This window comes from Zingiber officinale, chromosome 11A (genome assembly GCF_018446385.1).
Source record: "Zingiber officinale cultivar Zhangliang chromosome 11A, Zo_v1.1, whole genome shotgun sequence".
NCBI classification, from domain to species: Eukaryota; Viridiplantae; Streptophyta; class Magnoliopsida; order Zingiberales; family Zingiberaceae; genus Zingiber; species Zingiber officinale.
Window position 1 is genome coordinate 22,024,247 of NC_056006.1, and position 21,912 is coordinate 22,046,158.

Genomic DNA, 21,912 nt, shown 5'->3' on the forward strand with positions numbered 1-21,912 from the left:
TCTCCGGACTAGGTCAGAGAGGGCTCGGGAGCTCGTTCTCTGGACCGGATTAGGTCAGAGAGGGCTCGGTAGCTCGTTCTCTGGACCAGACGAAGTCGGAGAGGGCTCGGCAGCTCGTTCTCCGGACTAGGTCAGAGAGGGCTCGGGAGCTCGTTCTCTGGACCGGATTAGGTCAGAGAGGGCTTGGTAGCTCGTTCTCGGACCAATCTAGTATCACATAGGCGTTGGATCGGTCAACAGACCGATCCAGTGATACTTTGGATAACTGATCGGTCCGCAGACCGATCTAGTGAGACTAAATTCTCTGATCGGTCTGGTGACCGATCAGGAAGCACTCAGTAGCACACTGAGTGCAATCTGATCGGTCTGTAGACCGATCAGGTGATAATATCGCGGAAGGGAAAAGGGAGTTGGATCGGTCTATGGACCGATCCACATCCAACCTGATCGGTCGTCACGACCGATCAGACCAGCCCCAGACCGATCAGGCTGTTGTCTGATCGGTCCAGGGGTCTGTGATCGGTCTGATGACCGATCCACAGTTAAGTTCATTGTGCATGCGCTTTCTCTGATGTTTTCTGATTTGCACTTATTTTTGCCCATCCTTGTTTAACCTTCTGCTGTGAGTCTTTTGAAGATGCAGGTTGCAGATACCATACCAGTGCTTAGTTTCAAATTAAGCCTCATCAAAGGAATGAGACAAAGGATCTTTCCACTGCTTTCTCTGCGTCAAATGCATTTGAAGCAGCAACGGCTACAGGTTGCGATTGGCTGTGTTTCTGGCAGTGATCAGGCGGCGATTGGCTTAACTGCTGGTGATTGGTTCGAGCTCAGAGGCACCAGTGAAGGCCGTGGTTCTATTGGTGTGAGCTCAGAGAATCAGAAGAGGAAGAGAAGCGATTGGCGACGCCGTATCTTGCAGCAGGGATTCGGTGCAGGTTGGCAGCGATCCGATGCAGGCTGATCGAGCAGAGACATAAGAAGCAGTGTATGCTGGAAAGATGAATAGAACAAGCAAGCAAGAAAGTGAAGAAGTTCTGTTGATCGTTCTTGAGCTCTGGTGTGAAAAACTGCGATCTGTGAGTTCCTGTTTCCACTGATCCTCGCGTGGTTGTAAGCATTAGTTCATTCTTCTTTGCCACCGAGCTCTGTAAGTCTTGTGCTTTAACATATATATTTCTTGAGACTTTGTGGAGAGGTTACTCCACCGAAAAGGAGAGTTTCATTAGTCGGAGTCATCCGGGGTGTGATCTACCGAAGATCAAGGGCTCGTCCACCTTATGGACACGCCGAGGAGTAGGGGCAAGTTATCCCCGAACCTCGTAAATCAGTGTGTTAGTGTGATTGTTTCCTTCTTGTTTTAGTTTTCTAATTCCGCTATGCTAACAAGTTTTTTGTAGAAATTTGTGTTTAAGTTTTTAAGAGGCTATTCACCCCCCCTCTAGCCATCTAAGATCCCAACAAACACAACTGAACAACCTCGGAGAATCGGTAACAAACCGAGACTCGATTCGATACGCGCTCAACGCCTTCCCAAGATCTCTAGAATGGACGTCCTTAATAGATTCATACTACATCTCTAAGGACTTTGAGGTAAGTACTTTAGAATTTTTTTTTTCTACATTTGAACTTCACGAGTCTCGAATTGCAGAACCTAAACAAATAGAGAAGGAAAATCTCAATGTTGATCTACAAGCCGAGATGGACGATCCCAACTCCGAAGCATCTATCGATGAAACTGAAGTGGCACTATTGGTAAGGAAGTTAAATAAATTTATTAAAACTAATAAATTTAGATCGCAGTCAAGAAAACACCAACGCAACAAAAGAACGGTCCGATGCTACAACTGTAACGAGGAAGGGCACATCAAGGATGACTACCCCAAATTAAAGAAAAGGGACAAGGAGAAGTCTCAAAGACTAACACCCTCTAAACACAAGAGTCTGAAGGCTACATGGGATGAATCTTCAACCTCCGAGTCAGAAGTCGAAGCCTTCTCAGGAGTGGCACCGATGGCCAACCATCAAATTTTTGAAGAAACCAGCTCGGAGATGAGCATAGATGAAGGGGGAGGATCATCAGAAGAAGAAAGCTGCGATGAAGGGGGAGCATCAGAAATAGAGGTAAGTGAGGTACGTAATCTAACTCCCAAGAAGTCTTTTCAATTCATTAAAGTACTCACTAAAGATTTAGTTAAATTAGAAAAGGAAAATAATGAGTTAAAATTAAATTTAGCTAAGGCATGCCCTCTAGAAATGTATGATAATTTAAAATTAGAGAATGAAAAAGTAAAATAGAAAATTTTAAAAATGATTATACATGCTTAAATAAATTTCCAAAATCAAAACTTAGAATTTATGGAAAATTGAATTGGTATATTAGAAAATATCAGGGACAACTTAGAAAAATTCCCTACCCCCTAAGTTCTTGATTAATCTAGTAGGAAGGAATCTATATTGGGTTCCAAAATCTTTTCTAGTTTAATTTTTTTTATTAACACTTTCAACAAGAAAAATTAAACAGTTAATTTCTTGTAAGGCTTTGTCTAAGAAAGTGGTTGTTGCTCCAATAACCAAGAAGACCTAGTGCCTCGCCACTACTTGGAAGCCAAAATATTGAAATAAAATGTTTAATTAACTTATTGATAAAGCATGAAAAATAAAAATTAGATATTGCTTTAACAAGTTTTTTTTAAACACTTTTTGAAATTTCTCAAAAATATTTTGTAAAAAAAAAATTGCCTAAGTTAGAAAATTTACTTAGAATATTTTTCTTGCTTAATTTTTTTTAAAACTTGAATATTTACTTAGAAAATTGTTTTTAAACTTGAAAATTTTTACTTTATAATTATTACCCAATTTTTTTGATGTGATCAAAGGGAGAAATACAATAAGTTTAGGGGGAATTTTAAGGGAGTTAATATTTTTTAAATTTATTCATTTACCTGGTGTTGCAAATTCTTTATTGCAATCTTTATGCTTAAAATATTAGTTTAGTAATTTCTTTAAATTACTACTTGTCTGCTTTTTCCCCTAACTTGAACTTGGGTTGATGCACATCAAAAAGGGGGAGATTGTTGGACCCCGTGGTTGTTTTGATATGATCAACAAAGTTAGGTTAGGTCCTGTTTGTTATTTGATCCTTGTGTTTAAGTATGCAGGAGCTTAGGAGCGCAGGAAGTCGAGCGGAAGACGTAGCTAGCGAGAAAAATGACATGGGAAGGGAGCCGACGGGCTCGGTGTGTCCGAAGGACGAAAGAGCTGCGGAAGAGTACACCAGTGGATGAGAAGAACGTGAGCGATGTTCGAGGGATCAGAAGCCGGGACAGAAGCCTGCTTGAAGAGAAGGCTGGAAATTGGGTTCGGGTGAGCCCTATTTCGGTTGGCCGTAATCACCCAAGCGATCGGAGCTTCGGAAGAAAAAAAGGAAGAAGAAAGAAGCTGAAATAACCGAGCTGGAGGCGCCCTCAACAGTCGTTGGAGGCGCCTCCAACCTCCGCAGAGTGAAGGCGCCCTCAATGGCATTGAGGGCGCCCTCAATAACCTTGGAGGCACCCTCAATGCCATTGGAGGTGCCTTCGACCTGACCAAACTGGCTGTTTGTAACCGAATAGAGTTTTATTCGGTTAAACCCCTTGGAGGCACCCTCAACCCCCTTAGAGGCACCTTCAAGACCTGAGATAGAATTTCCAGGAGCTATATAAAGGCCCCTGGAGTTAGGAAATTATTTATTCAACTCAGTATTCAATTCCTAACAACTTCTGTGTTTTTTTAGTGTGTAAAAAGGCTTCTCCGCCTACAGTGAAGGAGACTTTTCTAGTGCGCTTTCCAACCTTCTTGAATTAATAACCTTCTTGGTTGTAACTAAGTCAAAATCGCTGAGTCTTCTTTCTTTTATGTTATTCTGCTTTATTTTATTTTCTTATTATTATTGTTGCTATTATTTTAGAGTTGAAAGTTTGAGGAGGGTACTTTTTGTTTGCAGGCAATTCACCCCTCCCCTCTTGCCGGCCCTGCTGCACCAACACAAACACCATGAAGGTGATGATCCCATTATTTCTAGGACCTTAAGGCATCATCAAGATCACCCTATTGATCAAGTAGTTGGAGATGTTGCACAAGGGGTAAGGACTAGATCCTATTTTAGATATCATACTAGTCAAATTGCCCTAATATCACAATTTGAACCAAAACAATTGATGAAGCCTTGGTTGATACGGATTGGACTCTAGCAATGCAAGAAGAGTTGAACCAATTTGAAAGAAGTAATGCATGGGAGTTAGTTTCAAGACCTAATGGTAGTATAATTGTTACAACAAAATGGGTTTTTAGGAATAAATTGGATGATTAAGGGAGAGTCACTAGGATTAAGGCTAGGTTGGTAGCTAGGGGGTTCAATCAAGTGGAGGGACTTGATTATGATGAAACCTATGCTCCGGTAGCTCGGTTAGAGTCCATACGGATCTTATTAGGATATGCCGATCACATGGGTTTTAAACTTCATCAAATAGATGTAAAATCAACCTTCCTTAATGGGTTTATTAAGAAAGAAGTTTATGTAGAGCAACCATCCGGTTTTGAAAATATAAACTATTCAAATCATGTTTATAAACTTAAGAAAGCATTATATGGGTTAAAACACGCTCCCCGGGCTTAGTATGAGAGACTCTCATCCTTCCTAACCTCTAAGGGCTTTAGAAGAGAAACAATTGATCCAATATTATTTCTAAGTCTAAGGATGGAGACATTTTTGTTGCCCAAGTTTATGTCGATGACATCATTTTTTGCTCAACAAATAATGAACTTCTTCATGATTTTATTAAACACATGGAAAGTGAGTTTGAAATGAGTATAGTTGGAGAATTAAGTTTCTTTTTGGGATTACAAGTCAAACAAACTAGTGAAGGAACCCATGTCTACCAAGCCAAATTTTCTAAAGAACTTATCAAAAAATTTGGGTTGGAAAATGCTAAAGGAGCATCTACTCCTATGGGAACTAATACCAAGATAGATAGTGATCAAGAAGGAAAATTAGTAGACCCAAAGCAATATAAGAGCATGATTGGTAGTTTGTTATACCTAACTGCTAGTAGACCGGATATACTATTTGCGGTAGGTATGTGTGCAAGATACCAATCTTGTGCCAAGGAGTCTCACTTAGTAGCGGTAAAGAGAATTTTGGGATATATCAAAAGCACTCTTAATGTAGATCTTTGGTATCCTAGAACTCAGAATTTTGACTTAATTGGCTACATCGACTCTGATTATGCGGGTTGCAAATTAGATAGAAAAAGTACTAGTGGTGGATGCCAATTTCTTGGAACTTCCCTTATAAGTTGGAGTAGTAGAAAACAACTTTGTGTGGCCTTGTCCACAACCAAAGCTGAGTATGTGGCCATGGGTGGTTGTGTAGCTCAATTGCTTTGGATGATGCATACCTTAGAGGATTATGAGCTACACTATTCCAAAGTCAAGGTATTGTGTAACAATGTGAGCACCATCAATTTGACCAAAAATCTGGTGCATCACTCTCGCACAAAGCACATTGAGGTCAAACATCGCTTCATTAGAGATAATGTGGCAAGAAATGACATTGAACTAATTTATGTTGATTATAAATCTAACCTTGCCGATATCTTTACCAATCCTTTACCCGAAGCGGAGTTCACCTCCCTTAGGAGAGAACTTGGTATGTGCCTTGTAGAATAATGGATTTAGCTTTGCATGATCCTGTAAATTAACAAATAAGTTCATACTTCAATGTATCTCACAAAGGACCTAGGATGCCTAGCTTGTACTTAGATATCATGTGAGATACTAGGAAGATGCATTTGGTTCATCATGTTAGTTATGATGCATTACTTTGAGCACAATGACATCTAGAGACATTAATCCTTCATTGGACCAATCATTGGGAAGGCTTGTGCAAAATTAATGTATACATAACTCCTTGAACATGATTGGAAATTTACCTCAATGGCACAAGTTTCATGCATGAGAATTAGGACGAGATGTACAAATACCATACCAACAAATGCAAGGATTGCATTATACTCCAGTGTACATGAAGCCTTCATAAGGAGGTAAAGATTTGAACTTTAGCTCATGGATATACTACCTCACTTAGCTAATTCTTAAACCTTGTGTCAATCTTGGGATCTGGGACATATATATTTTTCCTCAGAAGACACTGCTAAGACACACCTCTCCACAATTTTTCATGATTTTTAGAGGTCTGTAGACTTCTTGGTGAGTTTCTGAAACTGGTTCCAAAATAAGGCTGACAGGCGTACCAGTCGACTGGTTCAGATACCAGTCGACTGGTAACAGTAAGTTTTACGAACAGAGAGCTTTTGTGAGTTTTTGTTTCGGGCACCAGTCGATTGATATATACATCAGTCGACTTGTAATCGCATTTTTATAACTTTCCGCGCGACACGCGACCCGACGAAAACCCTAGTTCCACCAGCCGCCTGTCGTCACCCGCGTTCCAGAGGATCTCCTCACCGCCTCCAGTCACCTCCGGCCTCCTAAAGCCCCTCTCATTCCTTGATCTACTCTCTCCTTCCCTCGTTGCCGACTTTGGCTTCCTTGGTTGCCTCTCGACGCCATTCGACAATTACTCAACTTCGACTGTGCTTTCTTCGTTCCTCCTTCGATTTCAATAGCTATGGAATGAAGGTAACTCTTCTCCCACATATTTCTCAAGTTTAGTTGTGATTTAACCCTAATATTTCTTTGTTGTATGTCTCTTCTGTTGCACGTCTCTGCTTGGCTGCCTATTGCCCACATTTGCATTGCATTTCCATGATTAGGGTTAAGCAAAAATACAGAGCTGGCAAGGGTACGTCCTGGTAGTCTGCCTCGGTTCCTTTGGCGGATCAGTTTCGTTCCAAATTTGAAAGACAACGATTTGCCAATACTGACTTTTCTATGATGAATTGTCTTGTATCTTAGCCAAACCTATTTTAATGAAATCGTTCCTGATATCATGGAGATCATTCTGTACTTTGGTTTAGATAGGTTGGTTTATTGCATGCATACCATAAATTTGGATATGTGCAGGGAATTCTATAATAACCTGCATCCCAGTGCCAACACAGGTCGTGCATGGGTGTCTCGAGTTGGTGGGGTGGACATTGAGTTCACTCCTAGAATCCTTCAGTCATTCTTAGAGTGTAGGGGTTCCAATAGCACATTTACATGCTTTCCTACTGTTGTTGAGCCTTTTACTGATTCATTTTCTCATCTGTCTGTCGAGGTGATCCATCAGTATTGCTTTAATGCTCCTAGGGTTCCTCTGAGGCGCGTCTTTGATGCCACACGTATATCTGCCCACAGTAACATCCTATACAAAATTGTTATTACATGTATCCTCCCTATTGTCACTAGAGGGCAATCCAAGATTCGGCTACCTCATCTAGTCATGATGTATGCTTTAGAACACCGGGTTGATATTGACATTGCTCTCCAGATCTTTGAGTCCATCTTACATTTCTCTAGCCCTATCTAGGGCAAGTTATACATGTCATTCTGTCACATCTTGACTTCATTCTTTTCATCTAGAGGTATAGATGCCACTAGAGGCCAACAACATCAGTTGTCTAAGGATTATGATCAGATTGGGTCCCGACAGCTATCTCTAGCAAGGATTGAGAGATGCCAAGGAGTGATGGTCTGGCGCGGTCAGGTTGCAGAGGACTTTGATGATGAGGAGGGGGCGGACGTTCCTGCTCCAGCTCTGGCACCAACTCCTACTCCTATGACTGTTGAGGATCGGTTGACGTAGTTGGAGGAGACAATATGTCAGGGTTTTCTAGAGTTTCATGGTTTCCGGCAGGATTGGGCCATCTCTCAGCAGCATCAGACAGAGATGTATGAGATGATGCAACGCTGGAATCTGGCTTACCAGGCTCCTCCACCTCCTCCTTCTAGTGATGATCTTTAGGCACACTGCCTCAGTTCCAGTTAGTGTCGAGATTTGTTTTCGCTTTAGCTCTCTCCTGGCTATCTCGAACACTATTGCTACTATTCTAGTCTACTATATTTCATGACTTTGCTAGTTATATGATTGTTATATGCTTTGTACGACATTGTATGATTGCTATGCACTGCTGTGGTGCTTATCATTTGTCTATGGTTATTTTTTATTTCCTCCTTGATTATTTTTGATCGGTTCCTCTATTTCAGGATATGTCTTATCTGTTTGTTTTGAAATTGTTTGCTTTCTATACCTTTTGCTCTTGGAGGATATTTTGGTTTAAGGGGGAGTTTAGATTCTTATTGACATATACTTTCTCTATCTTTTTGTTGTGTGTCAAAGGGGAAGTATTATGTGGATGGTTTAAGTTAGATATATCATTATGCCTACGCTTCATGTTATGCTTATGCTTCTTGGATATTATCATATTACTATGCTTTATGGTTGTTGCATATTTTAAGACCTAACTTAAACAAATTTGTTAAACATCAAAAAGGGGGAGATTGTTGGAGCAATTATGCTCTACACATTGCTCATTATTGATGTTTGGTTAAGTAAGTTTAAGTTAGGCATTATTTGTGATCTAACATAAATGTTAAGTAAGCAAATACGAAGAAAAGACCAAGTATGAAGATTTGGCATGAAAAGTCCCGGAGGTGCGCCTCTTGGCAAAAGGAGACTTAGCATGACAAAGCCGAAAGTAGCACTTGAAGGCAAGCGCAAGGATGAGGAGTCGTGGAGACGAAAGCATCCTAAGGGCGCAAGGCTGATGGAAGATGCTTGGAGGCATAAAGTCTAAGGTAAGGAAATAATTTAAGTGTGTAAAGTGATGTAAATCTCAAACTATAAATTGCTATAATTCTCAAAGCTATAAGGTACCAGTCGACTGGTACCCACACCAGTCGACTGGTACCAAGTAAACAAAACATACAGAAGGCAGACAGCAGGACTGCAACCGAGTACCAGTCGATTGGTGCCCATACCAGTCAACTGGTAAGTAACCGTTGTAGTGTGACGGCAGAAAATCTTACCAAATCTTAAGTGTCATTGAAGCGCATCAGTCGACTGATGTTGGTAAAAACTATAAAAGTAATTCTTGGAGCTTGGAGAAAAAGCAGAACTACTGTGCTAACAAAAGTGCTCGAAAAGTGACTCCTAAGCTGCCAGAATTTTAGTCTCCTCCTTCAAAGCTTAGCTCTCATCTTGTAAAAGGAAGAGACAATCATGTAAAGGTTTCTCCACCTTCGCTCTTGTTTCGAAAAGGAGAAAGACTTAGTGAAGCTTGATCGTGTGAGTGTGTGCCTTGGATTAGTCACCTTAAGGAGGTGGAGACCAAGTAAATCAAGGAGTTAACATTGTTCTCTTAGTATTTCATTATTTCTATTCTACTCTATTTGCTTCCACTAACAAGTTGTAGGTGAAAATTGAAGAAAAGTTATTCACCCCCCTCTAGCCAAATGCAAATGTCCTATCAAGGCAGATATGTAAGTAACCCAGGATCATCACATTGGAAAGCGGTAAAGAGGGTAATGCAGTATTTGCAAAGAACTAAAAGGACATATGCTCATGTATCGGAGATTAGATCTTCTAGAGGAGATTGGATATTCAGACTCCGATTTTGCTGGATGCTTGGATAGCAGGAGATCTACTTCGGGCAATATTTTCATGCTTGCTGGGGTGGCTACATCTTGGAAGAGCGTCATGCAGACGCTAGTAGCCACTTCTACTATAGAGGCAGAGCTAGTAGCATGCTACGAAGCATTCAATCACGGGATTTAGCTATGGAACTTCATCACAGCATTACAAATCGTTGATGGCATTGACAAGCCACTGAGGATCTACTGTGATAATAAAGCCGTATAACTTTATACCAAGAACAACCGTAGTTCGTCGAAGTCCAAGCATATCGACATCAAGTTTCTAGCGGTTAAAGAAAGAGTTCAGAGTAGTCAAATTATGGTATAGCACATCAGCACAGATTCTATGTTGGCCTATCCACTCACCAAAGGCTTGGTGCCTAAGGTGTTTCATGCGTATGTTGTAGATATGGGAGTCCTTCTTATGGAAGAAGAACTCATCTAGTGGGAGTCTGTATTTATCTTATTGCTCTATATTTGATAATAAAGACAAACATTTTGTTTTGATTATTGTACGTACTTAAAGTTTAAAATATTAATGAGAATTTCTATGTTTGTTTGACACTCTGACTGTGATATCATTATTTATTACTATTGTTTAGCATTTGGTGTTTGTAAATATGATATAAATTCCTTTTGGAATCATAAAGTTGATCATGATTTGCTATTGCAGTTTAACATAAAATATTTTACAAATATGATCTGACCTCTTTTGAGGTCATCTTAGGACCAGTTGAAAATTGACATGTACTGATCTTATTTCATGTAATTTTCACTCTACACATCTACATCTTGATCTATGTCATTAATGACATTGGTATTGCGATTACTGTTGGGGCTTGTTACGATCATATATAGTAGCTATGACCTCTTTAGTTCTATACCAATGAAGTTAATAGACCATATTATTTTCAAGGGTATCTTGTACCCATTAAGTTTGATATCAACTAAAGTTTTACTTGTATTTCACATACAACTCACATATAGTCCAAGTGGGAGATTGCTTGATATAATTGTCTCTATTAGGTGAGCTTATTTATAAGTTGCACATGTGAATATGATCTGAACCCTTTAAAGTGATCTAACTTATGTTTAGTGGGTTTCGGGTAATTGGATGTAGGTTGAATGTGTAGAACCCTTTAGTCTCCAATCTGTTGTCATCTATGAGCTGATAACAGATTGACTGCCTATATAAGGGGAGGTCCCCAAGGGTTTAGGTAAGAATCTTGACAGAGCTTTTGATTCCCCATTGACCTAATGTTTTTCGGCGCCATCACCCCTAAGTCCCTTGGAAGACCTTAATTCCTTTTCTTTTCGTTGCATCTTCTTCTACCGGGATTATTTCTGGATTACTCTAAAGATAAGGATGACTTTTTAATCAGGTTCCTTGTCATATTTGTTTATGTATTTATTTTTCTTATATCATGTTCTCGATGAAACAAAGATCCATGCTTATATGTTTTTGTTTTTCTTATTCGAATTCTTATTTCAGTTGTTTAGAATTTATACGGCTTAAGTTTTACAAGAACTATCAAATATATCTGCACGTCGATAATACTCACGCTTCAATTTTATATTCTAGTAAGACAAAATAATTTTTATAGTAAATGGTAATACCAGATTAAATAGATCTTCAACCCTATTTGCCATTGCTTTTCCACCGACAATAAGACGGGTGCATGGATCTGCACTTCCCCGTACAGAAGATGTAAAAGGATAAACCGAAACTCCTCCAGTCTTTCTGCCAAGTTAATTGATTTAGTTGCACAAAATCCATATCTTTGGTGCCCATTTCTAGCAAAGACTGACTGAAAAAGGAGATTTCAATTAACTAACAAGTAAAGACAGAGATCGCCCTACAGAATTTTGATCAAATAGTTTCACTCACCAGAATAACGGGACAAGTTGAAGAAGTTCTTTTTTCAGGAAACTCAGATCAAACACAATTTCTGAATAAAGAACATCATTGGTGAAAAGGTCATGCTGCAAAATCTTCACCCCATTGATTTCTCCTATCTACAATGAATTAGAAATATGCTGTCATTTAAAATTCTTCTGCATGATTGGAAATCAAATGAAATGAAAGGTTTAAAGAATTACTTCAGTTGAAACGTGGATAGGTTTCTTGGGAATATCATGCAAGGACAAACTGTGAACACATCTTAAAGCTTTTGGTGGATCTGGAGTCTCTTGTTTCGATCGGAGGTCTTGTGTAGCACGCGCTGTTGGGTTTTTCGGACCGCGAAAACCGCTTTTCGCGTCGCGGAAACCCCGAATCACCCAAAGCCGTAGATCCGTGCAAGGAAAACCGAACGAAAATACGAGTACGAGTTTCAAAGACTCTAGATCTACACTAGATGAGAGTTATACCTTCGAAGCGTGCCCTTTCGCGTTCCCGCTCGTCCAAGGAATTGCCGGATCTCTTGAGTATCAAAATAGATACTCCTCTACAGTATCCACACGAACACGTAGGTGGAGAAAACACACAAAAGGTGTGCTAGCACCTTGTGTGGTCACGGCAAGAGGAGGAAAGGGAGAGAGCTCTCTTGAGGAAGAAGAAGAAGAAGTAATGCTTTGAATGAAAATCAAATTTTCATTCACAACTTTTGTGTGGCCGGCCACTCCATGGAGTGTAACTCCCATTCCACATTAATCACAATTAATGTGAAGCCATTAAGAGGTGTTGTGTAACTCCTATGATGTGGCACATCATGAAGATGTGGACCATTACCATTGGTCCACATCTTGCCACCTCACAATGATGTGGCAAATGAGTAACTTCCACTCATTTAATGTGGCCAACCCACATTAAATGCAATGGAGGCTTGTAACCTCCATGAGGTGGCAAAGTAAGATGATGTGGAACAACACTATTAGTCCACATCTTACCACCTCACTCATGATGTGGCAAAGAGTCAAGTCAAACTAGACTTTTCCTCTTCCTCTCTAGTCAAGTCAAACTTGACTCAATCTCTCTCATGGTTGATCTAATCTAACCATTTGATTCAAGCCAACTTAATATAATGAATCTAATTCATTAAATTAAATTGATCTAATGAGTCATAATCTAAATTAGACTCATTAAATACATGAATCAACTTGAGTCAAACTCAATTAGCCCAATTTGGATTACTCTTAATCCAATTTGATTCATCAAATGAATCTAATCCTCTTGGTTCATCGTATGAACCAAATCTCCATCTAATTGTCCTAAGTGTGTGACCCTATAGGTTCTTGTAACGTTGGCAATGCCCTAAACTCATTTAGGAGCATAAGTAATGAGCGGTATCTAGCAACACATCATTACTACCCAAGTTACAAGAATGTTGAGATCCAACATCACCTTGTGACTACTAATTGTGATTCCTCACAATATGTGACATTGTCCTTCTATCCTAGACATCTAGATTGATCAATGTGAGGCATAGACCGTGTCATCCTCTAATCAATCTAAATCTTGAACTCCAAGTAGACTCACTCGATCAAATGAGCTCAACATCTAATGTTGACTCATTTGGGCATGGCCATGCACTTCATGGTCTAACTCTATCAAGAATATTGATGTCGCTCCCGTCATATGGGAGGGATAGATCCCATCTACATCACTCACATCCCTCTACATAATTTGTTACATACCCAGTAATCGTCTTTATAGTCCACCTTGTTACGGGTGACGTTTGACGAAACCAAAGTACATAACTCCTTATGTAGGGATCCATGGTGACTTCAGGTCAAAGGACTAATAGTCATACTAATAGCCACATGAGAAAGTATATGACACTCATATAACGATCCATGATACTTTCTCATGGCGGGTCATTCAGTATACATTCTCTAATGCATACCCATGTGTCAGCTTGATATCTCTATATCCATGACTTGTGAGATCAAGTCATCGAGCTGACCTACATGCTAGTCTTATTGTATTAACATCATCCCTGAATGTTAATACTCGACTAGGAATGATTTAGAGTAGTGTTCCCTATATCATCTCACTATCGATTCAACCAATCGATTGATATAGGTAAGAACCTTCTACTCAAGGGCGTTACTATACTTATTTTATCTGGCACTAATACAAATAAGCATAATAACCAAAAACCAAATGCCTTAATATATATACAAGAATATGATATACATGAGTCCATACAATCATCAAATGATTGGCTCTAGGGCTCTAACTAACACGCGCAAGCTCAGCAAGATAAAGCCTTTTGATCCTAAGACATATGTTATTAAAGCGGCTCACATCATGAGCATTGAACCAAAGCCTTTTGATCCTAAGACATATGTTGAAGAAGATGTTTTTGTAGTTGATGATTTGGTGTGAAGCAACGGATTCGCTTAGAGGACAATATTATGCGTTGGAGAATGGTGAAGAACTGTGATGGCACAGTCTCTTATGAAAGTAATGCACTTCTTCCAGCAAGGAACTTTTGTACATATGGATCTCACGTATTGCAATAGAATCAGTTAGCAACATCACCTAATAGCAGTCCCTTCATTCTTGCTGAGTGGGTGATAGATGATCTTCCTCCTAAGTTACCATATGTCACTATTATAAATTCGAGAATGAGTTTTTTTCAACCTGGGTGACTGATGCCGGATCGACCCAAGAAAACCTCCTAAACTTCAAAGGGTCATAACTTTTGACTCGGATATTAGAACAAGACGTTGTTTGGCTTGAATCAAAGCTGGTTCAGAGAACTAAATTTGTTACCGGGTGAACAAGTAACTTATAAATTTCATATAAAAAAAATATTTAGTACCTTTTCGGAGGTTCTGAACATCTATTTTATCATTTTTGGTCATTTATATTTTTTTTGTATTTAAGATATTTTTGACAATTTTGCCTATTATAAGTCAGGGTTTGTTTATATAAATATATATTTAACTATTTGAGGGATTATCGTCAGTTATTAAACAAAATTTTCTTTTTCAGAAAAATTTAAAGGACGACGGTTTCTCTTATTATTTTCTTCTCAAATCCTCTTCTCATTAGCCCGCAGTATAATCAATATTCTGTTCGACGTCAACATGAATCATAGGACTGAAAGTTTCTTAGAAGAGGACAAAAAATTATTCTCTCTTGTCAAAATTAGATCAAATTATAATTCAAGTGATTCCAATATTTCTCAACAACTTTAGTCCTTCAATGACCATATAATTGACCTTTTTTTAAAGCATTAACCGAACCATTTTCCATAAATTAATGTTTATAGTGCCCACTTAGATGAATCGAACAGATTTATCCCCAAAATCGATTACCGGAATAAAAGTAAAAATTGTGAGTCTAATTTCTATAGCAAAATGGTTGTAACAGTGGTACATTGAGAAATAGCAATTCTTGTAACTAGTTAAAAGAAAGTATATATATATATATATATATATATATATATATATATATATATATATATATATCAAACACAAGCAACCATATGTAGTATAATCAGCCTGAGAGGCCATAATTATAATGGTCAGATAAAAACACTTGAACATGTTAGCAGAAACAAAGTAGTCAGCCACTTTCAATATGGCTGAAAGTGCACTAAGATACAAACCTTGAATTCTTCAAATGTAGTTTTGGAATGACCCTTGGATCGCCTCCACTATCAACACCATAAATATTTTCAGGGAAAAGGGCCTAAACAATTTACAAAAAAAAACAAATCTATTAGACACCCTCAATTTCACTGATTAATGACTTTCAAGTGAAATTAGACAAAAGACATTTTTACAAAACAACATTAAGAAGAGAAACAAAAGGCAAATTTGAAGCTATGGAGGAAAAGACTACTGTAGTCACATTGGCATTGGCTCAGTATAAGATTTGTTGATACAATAAGCAAACAACAATTTCAAATATTGATAACGCAATAAGCATACAACAGTTTGTGCATTTACTCTATCTTTGCTAGTTTATGCTTACCCAATACTTCATTAATAATTACCTCATAAAGATTAGCGCCTATAAACTAATAAACACAAACTAAATCAATTTTTGTGTTTGGCAGTTTTTCTCTACTAGTTCACTTGGTATCAGTGACATAATACAAAATCAGAATAGACTTACTACCCAATCTTTGTTTCTACTGTAACGAAAAACGAAGCCACCCAGAAAGAAGACCTCGATGATCGAACCGTGAAGAAGAATATTAGAAGAGGGGAGAGACTTGAAAATACTATTTTATTTTTCTTGCACACCAAACACTTACACCATCGACCCTTTAAATACACTACAAGAGATAAAGATAACATTATACTAATCCCACTAAACCATGTAAGTAGGAATGACTTGTACCACTAACCATGTAAATAGGAATGACTCGTACCACTAACCATGTAAATAGGAATGACTCGTACCACTAACCATGTAAATAGGGATGACTCATACTACTAACTTGATCTTAAGAAATGAAGAAATCTTATCACCACGAATGCAGAGAAGACGTGGCCAACATCACTTTAATTTGTAACACTCCCCCTTAAAGTGATGTCTTCCGAATCAGCCCAAGTTTAGAACGTAGGTCTTCGAATGGACCCTTTGAAAGGGGCTTTGTAAAAATGTCAGCGATGTTATCTTCACTTCGAACAGCAACCATGTCGATAATCCCGCTAAGCACCTTTTCACGGATGAAGTGATGCTCAAGTTCAATATGTTTCATCCTTGCGTGGAAGACGGGATTTGATGTAAGCTTGATCGCACTTAAGTTATCTCCATGAATAGGAACCGATCCATCAATGGGTTCTTGGAGATCTTCAAAAAGTCTACGAAGCCAAACACATTCTTGAGGGCATGGGCCGAAGCTTTATACTCGGCTTCGGTGGTGGACAGTGACACCGAACTTTGCTTTTTGCTGCACCATGAAATACTTGTTTTTCCGCATAAAAAAACGAATCCGGATGTTGATCTTCGATCATCTAAATCTCCACCAAAATCAGCATCCACAAATCCTTCCAAAGAGAATTTTGCACCCTTCTTGTAAAATAAGCCCATGTCAAGAGTGGAATTAATGTACTTCAATATATTCTTTGCCTCCACGAGGTGTGGCTTCCTCGGTGCTTGTATATATCGGCTAACAACGCCAACAGAGAAGGCAATATCCGGTCTTGTTATTGTCAAATAAATCAGGCTTCCCACAAGGACACGATAGAGATGGAGATCCGATAGTTGTGTTCCTTCGTCACAACGAAGCTTCATACTACATCGAGTGGCGTTGACCGCTTCTTCCCGTTTATCATTCCGAACTTCTCAACGAGCTTCTTGGCGTAGCTGGATTAAGACACAAAAACCCCATCATCCAAATTTTCAATTTGTATTCCGAGAAAGTTACTCACCTCGCCTAGCTTCTTCATGTCAAAACGCAAGGATAGTTCTTCTTGAAGTCGAGCAACTTCTGAATGATTGCTGCCCGTTAATATAATATCGTCGACGTATAGTAGAACAACCACAAAAAATCCTTGGCTTTTCTTGACGAACAGACTTGAATCCGAGTCGGATACCACATAACCACAGTTGTAAAAATTCTGTAATTTTTCCGAACCAGGCTCGCGGGGCTTGCTTTAATCCATAAAGTGCCTTTTTCAGCTTGCATGCAAAATCCGGATGACTTTCGGATTCAAATCCGATTGGCTGCTCCATATATATATGTCTATCAAGCTCTCCATATAAGAATGCATTTTTGACATCTAGTTGCCATAGTTTCCACCCGAAATTAGCTGCTAAGGCAAGAATGGTGCGTACCGAAGTCATTTTCGCTACTGGACTGAAGGTTTCCTCGTAATCTTCTCCATATTTTTGTGAGAATCCCCGAGCAACCAGCCTTGCTTTGAACCGATCTATGCTCCCGTCAGCCTTCCTTTTAATGCGAAAAATCCATTTACATGAAACCGGCTGCACTCCGGGAGGCTTCGGAACTAAGTCCCACGTTTCATTTTTCAGCAATGCATCCATTTCTTCCTTCATGGCAACCTTCCACTCCTTTACTCCTTTGGCTTCTTCATATGAAGAGGGTTCTTCGTCATCAATTTGATTAGCAAGAAAGCATGAAAAAGTAGTGACGAAATTTTCATCTCTATAACGAGGAGGTCGATCAACATTTCTTCTTGGCCGTTGATTGTTTTGAACATTCTCGCCTTGGTCCACACTCCCCCTTTTTCTTGAGTTTCTAGAGAAGAATTTTCTGGAAAGAGAGACAGCGGCAAGGTAACCATGTCAGTCTCTTCTCTAGGTGGCTCTTCAAAGTGATAGGAGGAAATCTCGTCGAAGATGGCGTTGCGAGACATAACACATTTATTTGTTGTAGGATCCAAAGATCTCCAACCCTTTCTTCGTTCATCATAGCCGACGAAAACGCATTTAACTGCTTTTGCATCCAACTTACTCCTTTGAGAATCCTGCAAATGAACATAGCAATGAGATCCAAATACTCGAAAATGCTTCACGTTTGGTTTAACACCATACAACAATTCATATGGTGCCTTGTTATTTGTCGAACTAAGGGGCGTCCGACTGATCACATGGGCTGCACAATTCATTCCCTCCGCCCACAGCTCCTTGGGCAATTTCTTTGCGTGCAACCAACTCTTACAAGTCTCCACAAGATGTCTGATTTTCCTCTCTGCAACTCCGTTTTGCTGTGGTGTATCCGGACATGACAACTCCCTTTTAATACCATTGTCTCGGCAGAAGGAGAGAAACTCATTTGAACAAAACTCGCCTCCATTGTCTGTCCGCAACGTCTTAATTTTTCTGCCTAATTCCCCTTCGACGATTTTCTTGAAGTCAAGAAAAATAGAGAATGTCTCTGACTTATGCTTCACAAAATAAACCCACGTGAACCAAGAATAATCATCTACGAACAACAACATATAATTACCTTCAGAGTAGGATGTAGTTTTTGTTGGACCCATCAAGTCACTATGGATCTGTTCTAAAGGAGTCGTGCATCGAGAGATTGAGTTCTCAAAAGGAAGTCGATGTGACTTTCCGAATTGGCACCCTTCACAAACTCCTTCATTGTCAATCTTCATGGAATCAGGCAACCCTTCCACCAACTTCTTTTGGATAATGACCCTCATTTTGTCATATTTATATGACCAAGTCTCGCATGCCACAAGGAAGATGTATCATTGCTCCTCATCTTCTCGATATAAGAATTTGACGCCGACAAGACAAATAAATCTTTCACCCTCGTACCTGTATGAACAACATCGGCCTTGATTTCCTTGACGTTCGGAAGAAACTTCACATCTCGCGGCCTGAAGAGCACGAAATTTCCATCATCCAACGCATTTGCAACGGAGAAGAGGTTCTTTTGTATCCCTGGTACATGATACACACTATTGAGAGTGATTGATTCCCCATGGTCATTATCGACGACAACCGTGCCTTCCTTTCGAATTTTATGAACAATATTATCTGCGGTCAGGATCCCACTCCTGTCGTCGTGTGTCCAAGAACGCGAGAGGATGGACTCATCTCCGGTAATGTGGTGACCGCATCCGGAATCCACGATCCACTCTTTGTTGGTAGAAATTTTCTCGTTTAAACTTCCTTCAGTCATCAAGCAAGGCGCCCACTGTGAGTCTTCGATGATTGAGTCTGCGAGAAAACAATGACTCCAATCTTCTTCCTTTTGTTCTTCTCGTTTCTCCACAACATCCGCATAATTCCCTGACTTCAACTTAACTCGACAATTCCTCTTGATATGGCCGAGTTTGCCGCAATGATAACACTTGAAACTTTTCTTCGGTAACTTCGAAGATTCTCTTTCCGGTTTACTTTCATCTTTCATCGAGTCACCTTTCTTTGTGAACAAGGCATTGCTTGATTCTTCCTTGATGCGCGTTCCGGCCATTTGTCTAGCCAACAACTCTTGCGAGGAGAGAAGATTCTCAAACTCTTCAAGCGACGGTTGTTGAGCCCACCCTTGAATTGAGGTGACAAATGGAGTGTACTCCGGCCGAAGTCCACGAATGATATACCGCTTCAACCGAGCATTCGAGATCTTTTCTTCGGGATTTAGAAGAGAGATTTCCGAACACAAGTTCTTCACTTTCAGAAAAAATTCTGAACATGACATTCCATCTTGCTTTGCAACCGCCAACTCATTCTCAAGTAATTGTAGTCGAGCTTCATTCTTCTTGTTGAACAAACGATCAAGCGTATCCCAAATCTCTCGAGCCGACACACATCCCATTATATGCTCGAAGATCTCATGTGAAATAGACCTCTTTAAAACAAACTCTGCCTTCGCATTACGTTGCTTCCAATTCTTGAGCGCTTCCGCATTAGCGGGGGCGTCCTCCGGAGCAACTACACCATTGATGACGACGACATCCCATAGATCTTCACCAACAAGATATAATTCCATACAGGTTTTCCAAATCCGATAGTTGGACTGATTCAAGAGCATCATACCAAGTCCCGCAATACGACCACCACCTTCCATATTAAAAAAACGATACCTTCTTCACGAATGCAACTTGGCTCTGATACCATGTAACGAAAAACGAAGCCACCCAGAAGGAAGACCTCGATGATCGAACCGTGAAGAAGAATATTAGAAGAGGGGAGAGACTTGAAAATACTGTTTTATTTTTCTTGCACACCAAACACTTGCACCATCGACCCTTTAAATACACTACAAGAGATAAAGATAACATTATACTAATCCCACTAAATCATGTAAGTAGGAATGACTCGTACCACTAACCATGTAAATAGGAATGACTCGTACCACTAACCATGTAAATAGGGATGACTCATACTACTAACTTGATCTTAAGAAATAAAGAAATCTTATCACCACGAATGCAGAGAAGACGTGGCCAACATCACTTTAATTTGTAACATCTACTGCTTCTTGTTGTAACCATTTTCCATCCAATATAATGAGGTCCATGAACACTGTTAGTGCCGGTCAAACAAGTTGGATGAAAAGGCAGAAAATACCTTGCACCATAGCCAGTATTCAATGAAGATGGATCTTGACTATACAGTCTAGCACAGGTTATCTAGCTACAAATAAGATGGATACTAAATGCAATATGGCCTTGAGGCTCAATCAAGGAAAAAGCTATATTGCCACATTATAAAGCTACTTAATCGGTATACACGGGTGGTTGTTGTATAATGTACGGTTTATAGAACAATAAAAACTCAAGAAACAGAACAAGATTTATTCATATACTATTTGTGTAATAATGCAAAATTCATAGATCTAGTTGAGAGAAATTTTTTGTGTGGAAGCCAATGTGTCACCAACAATTTTGAAGTGGTGTTTCGAGTATTGTTTATAGTTCCACACTGGAGTATTGTTCCCTAGTAGGACATGTTGATGTGAATCAAACTATGCCGAGATGAGTTCTAATAAATTTTCGCATGCTAGGAATGTGCAAGAGTATCAAGTTGAGGAATATGGATGGTCTATATTGACAATAGCTGCAAGAATGTAAAAAGATAATACGAGAGATTTGAGAGAAATTGGGAGTGAAATGTCTTAGTATGAAAAGGTTGTTAAAGAACGAATAAACTTGCCTGCTGAGTTACTCTGCCTAATATGTTATCAGGCTGGGAGTAAACTCCTTTCATCTCATTGAAAACAACACCTGAAATAACATTTTGAATGCCGAATCAACAGAAGTTCATCAGTAACAAAAAGAGTGCTTACTTGAGAAAGATATAATAGAAATAAGATGGAGCAAAAAATAACCTTTATAGGAGATATCTTCTTCAGAATGGTTAAGCTCATAATGCCAACCTTCTTGTTGAACTATTTGAACATCCTCAATGCATTTAGGAAAGAAAACAGCATCCAAGTACACGTCAACCAAATTGTAGAACTCCTGATAAGTAGTTCGCCATAGAAATGTCATAGCCTTGTCAACTTAAAAATTAGTGTACAGGAGATCGGAAAACAATGCCAAAAACTTTGTTCTCATCATCATTTGATAAAGACATAATTTCAGCACCTGTCTTCTTGTGCCTATACAGTACAGCTGTCTATTTGCATTCATCTATTGTCTGCTCAAACTTCTCAGCAACATCATTTCTTCTATCTGTTTCTACAAGCAAGTAAATTAATATACACATAAGATAGCAAATTCGGTTGAACTTACAAAAGATATTGCAAGCAAGTTCAAAGAATATAATGTTCCTAATTAGTGTATATATGAAATTGTGAGCTGAATAAGACATTGAACATGTGAAGGATAAAGCTTAACATTCTCATTCACATACTAAGAAATTGACAGAAAAGCTTATTGTAACTTCTATTCTATTTGTTGGAA

General features: G+C 39.2%; 1 pseudogene; it reads right to left on the minus strand.

The window, feature by feature from the left end:
- LOC122031293 overlaps positions 1–21,912 on the minus strand; it is a 40,084-nt pseudogene that overhangs the window by 17,517 nt on the left and 655 nt on the right.